Source organism: Pristis pectinata, chromosome 18 (genome assembly GCF_009764475.1).
Source record: "Pristis pectinata isolate sPriPec2 chromosome 18, sPriPec2.1.pri, whole genome shotgun sequence".
In the NCBI taxonomy this organism is placed as follows: Eukaryota; Metazoa; Chordata; class Chondrichthyes; order Rhinopristiformes; family Pristidae; genus Pristis; species Pristis pectinata.
In genome coordinates this window covers 17,313,588-17,327,012 of record NC_067422.1, presented here as the reverse complement: position 1 = coordinate 17,327,012, position 13,425 = coordinate 17,313,588, and positions in this window count along the sequence as shown.

The window sequence follows — 13,425 nt, the reverse complement described above, 5'->3', positions numbered from 1 at the left end:
GAACTTAATGTCTAAGGTAAACGTCTGATTGTTATTTGGGACAGTCTTCAGATTGACCAATAATGGCAAAACATCTGTGATCTGCAGATAGACAGATGCTCCTAGGTGTTAATATGACCAACAATTTGTCCTGATCCAACCACGTGGACACCAGTGGAATAAAGCACACTAATGCTTCTATTTCCTCAGAAGGCTCAGGAAATTCGGCAGGTCCCTGATGATTCTTAGCAATTTTTATAGATGCACCATAAAAAGCATCCTTTCTGGATGCAACACAGCTTGGCATAGCAACAGCTCAGCCCAAGTCCGCAAGAAGCTGCAGAGAGCTGTGAACACAGCCCAGTCCATCACTCAGACTAATATCCCCTCTGTTGATTCCATCTACACTTCCCACTGCCTCGGGAAAGCAGCTGATGTAATCAAGGACCCCTCCTGACCCGAACATCATCTTTTCTCCCCTCACCTGTCAGGCAGAAGATACAAAAGCCTGACAGCATGAACCACCAGACTCAAGGATAGGTTCTATCCCAGTTATCAGATTCTTGAATGGACCTCTCACATGCTGAAGGTGAACTCTTGACCTTGCAATCTACCTTGCACTTTATTTGTCTACCTGCACTGCACTTTCTCTGTAACTGCAACACTATATTCTGCATTCTGTTTTCTTTTAACTACTTTGCATGCCATCCAGCCATGCAAAACAAAAGCTTATTACTGTACATGTGACAATAATAAACCAATACCAATAGGAATGAGCTTTAACAGCAAACCCCTCATCTGCAGCTCATGCCTAACTGTCCCGAGAAGATGGTGGCAAGCCTCCTTCTTGAATCACCTGCAGCACTTTTGTAACAGTATATTTCTGGACCAACCTAGAGGACGATAGAGAGGTAACCACAGCATAGTGGATCAAAGTCAAACTCAAGTTTATAGTCATATGCATAAGTACCTGTATGCACAGGTGCAATGAAAAGCTTACTTGCAGCAGCATCACAGGAACAGAGCATTATAAAAGCAGCATTCACAAGAAAAACATAAGTTATACACAATTTTTACAAGAAAAAAAACACAATTAGAACAAGAAAAAACAAAGTCCATTTTAATGCAAAGTGATCAGAGTGTCATAGTGTTGCTATACTGTAGAGGTGATTAGGATTTTGCTGGTTGGTTCAAGAACCGAATGGCCGAAGGGAAGTAACTATTTTTGAACCTGGTGGTGTGGGACTTCATACTTCTGTAGCTCCTACCTGATGGTAGCTGCGAATGGATGTTGCCTTCTGTAGATACCATCGATCGTGGGGAGGGATGTGCCCATGATGTATAGGATGGACTCCACTACTCTCTGCAGCTTCTTACATTCCTGCGCATTCGATTTGCTGTACCAGACCATGATGCCACCAGTCAGAATACTTTTAACAGTACATCTGCAGAAGTTTGTTAGAGTGTTTGGTGACAAGCCAAACCTCCTGACAAGGTAAAGATGCTGGCATGCTTTCCTTATCATTGCATCTATGTGCTGGGCCCAGGACAAGTTATCTGATATGTTAACGTCAGGGAATTTAAAGCTGCTGACCCTCTCCACCACCGATCCCCTAATGTAGACTGACGCATGTTCACCCTCCTTCCCCTTCCTGAGGTTGACAATCAGCTCTTTAGTTTTGTTGACGTTGAGCGAGAGGTTGTTGTTGTGGCACCACCCAACCAGGTGTCCTATCTCGCTTCGATAAACTGACTCATCACCACCTGTGATTCGTCCAACAACAGTAGTGACGTCGGTGAATTAAATATCACAAGGGTGGCATTACAGAACCTGATAGATTTTTTAAAGAATCATTAGTTTCAATGTCACTGTTACTGACATTAGCTCTTATTTCTACTTAATTTAATAACTGAGTTTATATTCCTCAACCGCTACAGTAAGGTGGAAATTTTGGGCTTTAAAGAATGATGAGCTAAGTAGGTAAATTTGCCCTCATCTTGCATTATCATTATATCTTGGAACGGCCCCCATCATAGCATTTGTGAGACTGGGGAAGGCACGGGAGGTGCCTGTGGATATCAGCAGGGAGAAGAGTGTTGCGGGGACAGACACTAAAAATTGAAACTTAAAAGTAACCAAGCTTGAGGGAAAGGGAGGGGAGTGCCTTAGAATGCCCAGTTAGCCTCAGGCCTTACCCTTCAGGTAAACCCACTCCAACACTCAAGCCTAGGTCTTGTGTCCATGGCAGAATTTCAGGTAAATGGTGTCAATTACATCCATTTCAATATCACTGCATGCCCAGTAGCTTCTGTGCATGTGTGCCACACATATGAAGGGCACAGATCAAAATTCCAGAAGTACAAAAGGTGCTTGGTTGCATTTAACCACTGGAGGTTTTTAAAAATAAATTCTATAGCATTACGCATAGCACCACGCATCAGAATTTCTAGGCGGGACCATTTTCACTCTTACCAGGAAGGTGCCTAATTGAGTATCATAGAGCAAGTGCCACCTGCAAAAAGCAAAGGCAGAAAAAGGAGAGGAAGCAGAGAGGTTAAAATAATCCTTTTCATTAGATTGATTCATGTGAAGAATAGAGCCTTTCCCAAATTCATCAACAATGTAATGTTACAGGGTGTAGAAGTCATGGTAACTTAGTGGAAGAAATAGGACACTATTCATTCCAAATAGTTTCCCTCCCTCCATCACTGAAATCATTCTGTCTTTAATTTTGTTCCTGTTGTCCAATAGCAATAATCAAAAATACTATTTCAAATCTTGTAATATTTGGTAAGATTTTATGGCAGTGATTCAATCCTACACTTCAGAAACTACTAAAGCAATGCTCTCAACAGAGCTGAATTATTACATCCTCCAGCTGTAGGTTATTACCCATCTGCCTGTCATTTTATATATTAATGTATTGTAAGACATTAAATTTACAATGTTCTAATTGTTTTCAATAGTCATGTCAGGATTTACAATGACCGGACCATGTCCTGTACCAAAAGATTTTCTCCTTTCTCCCTGACAATAATCTTCAATCCATCTCCTCTGGTTATGACCCAATAGAAAGGTTCTGTCTGAATTTTATCCAACTTCTCAGCACCTCTTTCCCTTAACCAATACATTTTCTGAAAACAACACTCCCTCGTTTTCCCACAAACAGAATACTCAATCCAGTGTATTAATTCTGATACATGACCTTGATGCCTTGATTGAGGGTTTCAATTTTTCTTGAAATGTCATCTCCAGAATTGAACAGAGTAAAATTCCAATGACCTGGCACCCCAGATCTTTGGTGGTATTGGACAAACAGATTTTCCAGGCTTTTGGGGGTTACATCTATTACCCCCAGCATTTTACTTTCTTTTAACATATCACATAGTCACACAAGAAATTTCCCAATCAACCCAGTGAGTTTAAAGGGAGCGGGAAACTGAGGCCTAGTGAGTTTAAAGGGAGTGTGGGAAACAAAACCCAATGAGTTCCAGCTTCTTTACTCTCTCAGGAGGTTAAGGAGGTTCAGCTTGTCACCAAACACTAACAAACTTCTACAGATGTGCTGTTGAAAGTATCCTGACTGGTTGTATCATGGTCTGGTATGGCTATTTAAATGCACAGCAGTGCAGTCTGCAGAGAGTAGTGGACTCTGCCCAATACATCACGGGCACATCCCTCCCCACCATCGGCAGTATCTATAGGAGGCGCTGCCTCAAGAAGGAAACATCCATCATTGAGGATCCCCACCATCCAGGCCATGCCTTCTTCTCACAGCTACCATAGGGCAGGAAGTACAGAAGCTTGAAGTCCCACATCACCAGGTTCAAGAACAACTCCTTCCCTTCAATCATTCGGTTCTTGAAACAACCGGTAAAACCCTAATCGCTACAGCGTAGCAACACTATGACCACTGTGCACAAAAGTGGACTTGGTTTTTTATTTGTTCTAATTAGTTCTTTCTTGTAAAAATTGTGTATAGCTTATGTTTAATTTTGTGGGGTTTTTTTTGTGAATGCTGCTTGCATGATGCTGTGTGCCTGTGATGGTGCTGCAAGTAAGTTTTTCATTGCACCTGTACATACATGTGCATATGACAATAAACTCGACTTTGACTTCTATGTTTTAGCCTGTCAAAACAATACTCCAGCTCACACTCTCGTTCCTAGCTCCAGCAGTACACCTACCCACAGGTGTAACCTGCAATGTTCCCAGCTCTGGTCACACACCAGTAATACACAGCCAACCTTACAAGTACATGGGTCTGCAGATAGAAATAACTAATGAATCAATGGAATTTCCAAAGAATCAGATACTAGATTATCAGAGTTTTACTGTCATATGTTAGCCTAGAGCTAACCAGTGACGTATAAATGATTTCCAAAACATCATTCCCTTCGTAGACTTTGCCTCTATTGAAAGGGACAAGAAGCGTTACATTACATTAACAAAGGATTTTCTTTATCAACTTGTCCTGCAATTTAAAGATTTGGCTATGTGAACCTCTGGTCCTTCCAAGCCTCCAGCACCTTTGCAAATTTTAAAATTACATTGCAAATTACCCCTCCACATTCTTCCCACCATACTCCTCTGCATTAATATCTATCGATCATGTGTGATACAGTATATCCTAAGGTGCTAAAGTTCTGGTGAATTTTACTTACAATAACAGCTTCAAGACGTAAGACCTTCAGAAAGATTTATTCTATCTCCAACAGCAGGGAACTCATCAAACGTTGTGCTTATGTTACTTCCTTTGAAAACATATGTAAATACTTTTAACTGTTATTATGTAATCAACTTGTTGGCTGATTTCCATAGTCAATTCAACCTCTTCAACTTTCCACTTGTTTCTGACATTCTGCTCTTTCCTGGTACCAAGGAACTTACAACCACATGATTCACTGCTATTCATTAATTCTTTAACAGTAGTGGACTCCGTACCAACATCAGGAATAGACTTATTACTTCAGTGTCTTCAGGAATGTCTCTTCCTGTGATCGCTTGATCTATGTGGATACCTCTGACATGATTTCCATTATGAATTAAATAGCTTTTACAAGTACAAATTTGAACTACTTCATTGAGGTCCTGTTGCCAAGTTTCATACTAGCTCACTGGTCTAGTGATTTGTTCATTCGTTCAAAATTGCTTTGCTCTTCCTCAAAGCCTTGCTGCTTGCTTCAGTTGCTCCCTCTCTACTCTCTTATCAACTGAATCATGTGCAAAGACAAAGATACATTAACAGGTCTAAAGGAGTAAAACCAATATTAAACAGTTGAATCACACAGAATTTAAACAGAAAGTTAGTAAATCGATGATTCATCACAAAGCAAGAGGCATCTTGGAACACTTGTTTCGTAAAAGCTGCTGTTAATGCATATGCACATCTCTCAGCTGCCCCATTGGAAGCAGGGTGAAACAGAGGGCTTAATATATACTTGATGTTGCATCATATAAAACTCCCAAATAAATGCAAAGTGAAGGGTCATCCGTTGTTAGAGACCAACTCTGCTGACACTCTGCATACAACAAAAATCCATTTTTGATCTTCAACAGTACATACCACTGCTGCACAACTACACACAGAGTCATAGAGCAATACAGCACAGATACAGACCCTTCGGCCCACCGAGTCCATGCCAACCACAGTGCCCACCCAAATATCTGACCTCAATTCAATTATGTATTAATGAGCACAAGGAAGGGATCTTTTGCCTTTGAATGAAGATCAATTATGACTTATTGGAATGGTGGCAACATCCATAGTCTTAACAGGGTCTCAAACCCTTCAAAGGTTGACCATTACACAAAACTCCTGTCAATGGCCTTCATAATGATGATTCAACTGTGTTTGGTATGAAACATATCTGTAATCCTTTTGCTGAGAGAACTTCAAAAGTCTATTCAATTGACTCATTTTAAACATCGCTGATCAGTTAACAGTTCAAAGCTGTAATTATGAAATGGTTGTAAAGCTCCACTTGGACATTTGCCCTGACTGATCCTTTCTCCAAAAGAGTGCTCAGACACTTTTATTATTACATTTTGCTGAATCAATTATGCAATCTTATTGGCTGTTACCAAATTATTGTCTACAAATTACAATGTGAAAATCAAACTTCCATTCCCAATATCTGAGAATACATTGTGGTGACTGGACAAAGTTTCAGCTTGAACAATGAATACTTCTGCCCACAACTGTTAACCAATTCCCCATCGTCACTTGTCATCAAGTGTAGTCCACTGCAACTATGGATAACTTGAGACGCTGGCCATCACAGCATACCATGCTTGCACCTGTCCCAAGGCTTTGAAGACTCGTCCTGAATAAATCTTGATAAGAATCAAGGTCAGTTTTAAGGACAAATGACTGAGCTGCTTGTCATATGCATCTTTCCCCTTAATAGGATAGTCTGCCTCTCTGTCAATCTGCATCTCTAATGACTTGCCATCAATCAGGGCAATCACCTTTAAAGCCTTATTTTCTCAAACAATAGTTGTTTGTAGCTTGGACTCTTTACAAAGCAAATTCTATGTTATCTGCAGCATTTCCAATGTTATGTAGATTTGCTGCTTGTGCTTCTTCGGAGAAACTGACTCCTTGTGACAAATCCACTCCAATCTCTGTCCAAATGATTTTTTTTAAACATTTCATTCATTTTTGGTATCCAGGAGTCACTCGGCCAGCAACTATTGCCCATCCCTTGATAGGGTGGTAGTGAGCTGTAAATGAACAACTGTAATTCTACTGTTGAGGAGGAAGCATCTGAGATGCATTTCCAAGTCAGTACGGTGTAAGGCTTGGAGGGGAACCTGCAGCTGGTGTTCCCTAGGACCTGCTGCCCTTGATCTATTTGGTGGTAGAACTTGTGGGTTTAGGAGTTGCTGTCAGAGCAGCCTGGGCAAGTAACTGTGGTGCATTTTGTAGATGGTCACATTGCAACCACAGTGTACAGATAGTAGAAAGAATGAACATTTAGGGTTCTGAAGAGGTGCCAGTCAAGGAGGCTATTATGTCCTGGATGACGTTGAACTTCTTGGGAGTTATTGGATGTGCACTTACGCAGGCAAGTGGAGAATATTTCATCACACTCCTGCTTAGTGTCTTACAGATGGTGAAAAGATCTTGTGGTGTCAGGAGGTGAGACACCCAGCACAAGGTATCCAGCCCCTGACCTACTTTTGTGGTCATAATATGTCGTTGGTCCCACAGAGTTTCTGGTCACTGGTGACCACCAAGATATTGGTTGTGGGGGATTCAGTGATGGTAATACCATTGAATGTCAAGAGCAGATGTTTGATTCTCTTTTGTTCACTGCCTGGCACTTCTGTGGTGCAAATGTTACTTGACACGTAACAGGCTATGCCTGAATGTTGTCTAGGTCTTGCTGCGCATAGACATGGGCAAGTTGCAAATAGAATTGAACATTGTGCAGATCTTCTGAACATCTCCACTTCTGACCTTATGATGGAAGGAAGGTCACTGATGAAGCAGCTGAAGAAGGCTGGGATGAGGAGTGGCCCTGAACAATTGCTGCAGTTATGTCCTAGGGCTGGGGTCACTGACCTCTGACGAGCATTACCATTTCCTGTTGTCCAAGATCTGACTGACCATTGGAGTGTTTTTTTCCCTTTGATGCCCATGGACTTCAGTTTTATCAGGGCACATTGATGCCACACTTAGTCAAATGCTGCCTTGATGTTAAGAGCATTCATTTTCGTGTCACTATGTTTGGACTGTGCTTTGATCCGGAGCAGCATGGCCCTGCCAAACCCAAACCACGTAATTGGTGAGTAGGTTATTGAGTAAATGCCATTTCCGAGCACTGACTGCTCAATTATTGTCTACAATTATTCACATTATTGTATATAAAATCACCACAGCCACATCGCTACTCATTTCACTAGTTTGTCTTCATCTTTAAATTTATTGCTATACTCCTTGATAACCTAAAAGATTTTACTCCAATATAGATCCAAATATTGATAAGTGTCAAGTAGTAGCTGCAACACCAACTCCTGGGAATCACACCTACATACTTCCTTCAAGCCTGATAAACAACTATTCATCATCAGTCTCTGCTGTCTGTCTTCAGACAGTATGGTATCCATTCTGCCCCTGTTGTTTTAATCCCATAAGCTTCACTCTTCCTTTCAAATTTATTACGCAGTCGTGCATCAAACAACTCTGAAAGTTAATTTACCTGATAGATGCACTGGGTGATGGGGTCTGCAATAAACAAACTATGTTTAAGTTTGAAAAATGCAGTGTTATTCTCATGGACAAAGTGAATGCTGAACCCTGGGGTTCAGCATTCCAGCAGATATCCCAGAAAGTGTTACTTCTGGTTCATCTTACAAAGCTGCATTTGGGTACGTGTCCCTCATGCAGAATTTTAAGCTGCTTAACTACAGCTGTGAGCTCCTTGAGAAAACTCTTCTTTCCACCAGATGTGCTTCCTGCTTGATGCAAATATCAGCTAATTAATCTCCTAACTTTTACTGTAATAGAATTAATTTCTGGTTCTAAACTGGTTGCTCAAAAAACTCCTATAAATTAGTACAGCTAAATGTATGTTTATGAGCCGCTCTCCATTTTGTTTGCATTTAAACTCTTCACCTCTTATTTCTTCTCCCAGTTCATCCCCAAGGTAAAAATATCACATCACATTGCAAAAGAATAAATCATTCCATTATATCCCTATCTGAAACATGTTCTTTTCCCTGTAGCCTTGTCATGTCCCAGTTACGCTGTGCAATAGCTTTGGCATACCACAGAATTTTAGCACAGGACTATAATCAAACAAACAGTATAATGAAGTAGCTAGAAGAACAATATTTTATCATATAGAAATACTTAATCTCAGCCTTATGGGAAAGGTCTAAATCAGACTACAAACATGCATTTTAAATACCTCTACTCTATGCATCTCTGTAGAGAAACATTCTTCATAGCTTGAGAAGACTCTTGAAGAGAACAATTGGAACTGTTGTACAGACAATACATAAAAAAGATGATCCTTATCAACAACAAACCTATATATGAATGTGAGTGTTATGGCAGCTCTACAACACATTTATTTCATTGAACCACTGTAGATATTGAACGATATTTACACATGTTGTGAGACAAGTTTGAGGTCTTGAAGGACAAGGACTCTGGACACAGCCTTAGAATTAAATGATTTATTTACAAAGGTAAACACGGGGAAAGGTAACAGGGCGACACACACACGCACACCAGTGATAGCGAGCGTGGGAAAATCACAGCAAGGGTAAAATACACACACACAACTAACTGGGTACGTACAATCAAGGAACAGTCAATACAATACCTGCCATCCCTTGATTCAGTGCAGGCACAGCTCTACACTACCCGAAATCCTAACTAATTTCTTTTAAACTGTGCACAGCTTACCTCAGCATCCCTCAGAGACAAAAGACTGAGAGAACTGAGCACATGTGGCACTCTTTATGGTGCTGGAGGGCTGGGGGGTCCAGCCCAGGTAGTTCAAACAGGCCAATGGCCCAAGGCCAAGTACAATGGTCAATGTGCACTGATGGGTGGGGTGGAGCCAAACCTTGATTGACAGTGGTGTGTCTTTCGACCAGGTGATGGGCAGTGCTGTCATCCGACCAGGTAGGGGCAGTGTTGTCACGTGACAGCCATCACCCTCCACAATACAACACAGTTTGGAAAAAGTACAACAAAACAAAAACTTACCCATACATTGCAGTAAATCTAAACTGCATAAGTACTACACTTTCTCTGGGATTAAAAGTCAAGACCTCATCTGCCCTGCTAAATGGCAATAAAAATCTCCACAACTTGGTGAAGCTATTTCTGCCATTAGTTAATCTCCACATCAATCAAATCCAGAGATATCACTACTGTAAGTAACTGAAACTGATAGCTATCCTCCACTCAAGGCATTTTTCTAAAAACTTACCTTGCTTTCATTTGTAGACATTGTTGTAGTTTGTGCTATAGGTTTTGTTACCTCCACTCCGGTTTCAGGGTAAATGGACTTTATTTGCTGAACAATCAATTGTTTGCTGAGCCCCGTTATATGCCCCACCCTGTCTGCAACTCATTGGCTGATCCACATTTTCAATGGACACTCTGATCTTGTAAAGAGACTGCGGAGCCCTGGCCAGTGATTATCACGCAATGTAACATCGCCAAATAAAGTGTTTTTCTGGTCATCATTATTTTGCTATGCACAAATTGTGCGGTTAATCCTGGAAATATGACTCTGAAGCATTTTCAGATACCCCAAGCATGAGAAAGTTACTTTATAAATGCACATATTCCATTTTCAGAATCAAATCATATCCCACCTGGAGAACTTAATAAATTTACTTGTCATTCTAAAATTAATGATCAAATTTCCCTGGATGTTGTAAATGCTGAAAACAAGCCAAACGTTTATTCTTAAAAATGGTAAATAAATTACAAGTGGCCGAGCAAAAGGTCAAAACTGTACATTTTTTTTAAAAATCATCACAATACTCACACATATAATAAACAAATAGGTTTGTGACCTTGTTCCAAATCAGAAATGCACAAGGGTAGATTACACATTACCGTATTCAAAGCTGATGCAAGACTTTAGCTAGCTGCATGATTATTACGTGCAGTTAGCTAAAGGCACATCATACTTGTTTGACAATGCTTTTGACATTGTGGCTCTAACTTTCCAAAGTTCATTATTGAAACATAATTGTGCCTTACACGAGCTTGATTTTTAGTAAAGTCACGGCCAATCTTGTGTCCTGATTACTCTTTTAGAAACTATTTGCCTTACTTTACATTTCCATTTAGATGCAGTTTTCTGTTCATCTATGAATGCAAACAGTATTTCAGTATCATGGGAAGGTCTTAAAATAACCACATAAATCCATGAATGATTTGAATTTTGCTAATATCTCTCCTGTCAACTTTCCTCCAGCTCGTCATTAATCGTATACACTTTCTTCACTGAACTCTCCTTTTAGCTTTAAGTTTCTTCTTTGGTTTATGAAGTGGCTATGCCAACTCCTTCAACCTTTGCCAGCTTGCCTCAGTTATTCCTGTTATGTCCATCAGTTTTCTATCTTCACTTCTTCCATTTTATTTGATCTGTTCTATTCATCTCTCCATTATAACTTATTCTTTCTACTCTAAGCTTTGTTGGCACTGTAGTTTCCACTGGAACACTAGATTCTGTTTCAATTTTTCTTTCAAAATTTGAAGAACAGATGTGTTAATACTGAACTGTCCATGGCAGCAAAATGATCCGTTAAATAACATTGCCATTTGGATCAGAAACAGTTGGTGGCACATAAATCATCCAATTGTCCTACTATACAATTTTATAAAGTTCTTATTAAATATAACAAAGCCCTTTGAAATGATTCCTGCAATGGACTGTAAAGAAACTTATTGTTACATGCATATTATCATGTTTTACAAGCTCAGATGTTCAGAGATTCTCCACACAATGGAAGTTGAATTCCTTTTAACAAAGAGGTAGAGCGAAGCTCGTTTTCAGACAATTAACTTGCTAACCAATAATGAGCTTGAAGAAGTGCAAGGCTTTGGAACATGCAGTTTCCAAGAATGCAATTTTGGCAGCTGATCTGTTGGCAAAGCAATAAAATATGCTCAGCCACTGTGGCTTTGAACAGCAATGTATATTGGAAAACATGAGAAATTGTGAAGGGTGTTGGGGGATGGGTTCGTGAACCCACACCTCCTGAAACAACTTCCACTGTAATAGCCACCTCTCACAAGTCCATGAGACTATGCTGCAAGACATTAAACATTTTGTTCAGATGTGTATTTTGCTTGTGTATGTGGACTGATAACAAACTTAAACCTGTTGTACAAACCAGATTTATAAAAAAACAATATTTGAAATAAAATCAGTTTCCTCTATTAACTCAGAAAAGTGAGATTCCCCTGTTAATTACCTTGGCATGCACCCTTTCCCAATTCTTACCTTAGATGAATGTTTCCTGTACATGCATTGATAACAAATGCAGCAGCTTACACGCTGGTATATTTCCACCCTACAAGAATGTGAAATGAAGCCGACTTCCATCTCCAAAAGCCAAGGTAGACTTTGTGCAGGGTTACTCAGCTAAATGCAAGTAATCATTTACAAGCTTATTGTGTCCTAATTTAGGCTTATTTGTCCTTTCAATTTAAATTAAATGTGTAAGGGGCCCTGCCACCTTCCTCACTTTGTTTAATTGTTGTGTTAAATGAGGGGAAAAAACAGGTTAAAAATAACACAGAAAGCAAATGGTACTAAATTATTCCATAATGCATTTTTTTAATAGTTTAATAAGGTTGAATGGCATTTACTATAATACCTATGTGAAAGAGTGAAATTGTTTTTATGATTTATTAAGAGAGTCACATCATTCTTCATGTTTGTTTAATTGCATTTTTAATAGCTCCAGCTTCATTGTGGATGGTGTGGCATTCAATCAATCATAATGGCAGCTCCTGACAGGAGTGAAAATCCACTTCACAAATCGTTTTACCTTCCTATTTAGAGGCCAAATCTTATTAGGCTTCTGTTCTTTGTGCGATAGTTTACAATGCTGCATAACACACTGTTCAATTTGCTGACTCTCATCATGTAACACATCGTGAAATCCATAAAGCTTTGATTTGGTCCACCAATTGCGCCCATACTTGTAGTTTGGCAACTCCCTTCAATAAGTACATTCCTCAGCTTAGAAAATCAACTAATGCTTCTCATCTTCAAGCTTATTATAGTTGGAGAAAAAAATCTGTATCTTGGACAGTTTTCAACCTCCTCGCTCCATGTTCTTGGGAAGAACATGGAAAATCCCTCAGGAAATTAATATGCAAGATCATACGAAGGAAGGATTATTACAACTTAATCGTATGTTGCAAGTTCATATAATAATCTTAGGTCGTCAGTCTGGTAACAAGCAGTCAAGATTTCTATTAAACTGTTTGAAAGTACAGTCCCACAAATTATCTCCAAGTTGCCATCAGCTCAACGTTGACAAGATGGCAGAGCAGGCTTGAGAGGCTGATGATCCTCCTACTCCCTATTTGTACATTCAAATATGTGAATTCAAAATAAACAAGCTGCAGAACCCAATGTGTCCTGCTGTAATTCTGTGTGATACAAGAGCTGTGGTGCAGAAATTTATTTCAAACTCTGTCAGAACAGTCTGGGGAAGAAAACAAATTCAATAGTCAGGAGGAATTACAAAAAATAATAATTTAATAATCTGGTGGGATTTCAGACAGAATCGCATCTGTTATATTTAATTACTTTCAATGAGATGCTGAAATGGTGAGCTTTCCAGGCAAATGTCATACTGCAACACTCTGAGACTTTCTATTTGATTATTGAACAGTGGGAATTTGGGGAGCAGCTTACAGACCCTGGGATCTAAGCATTTTGCAGTCC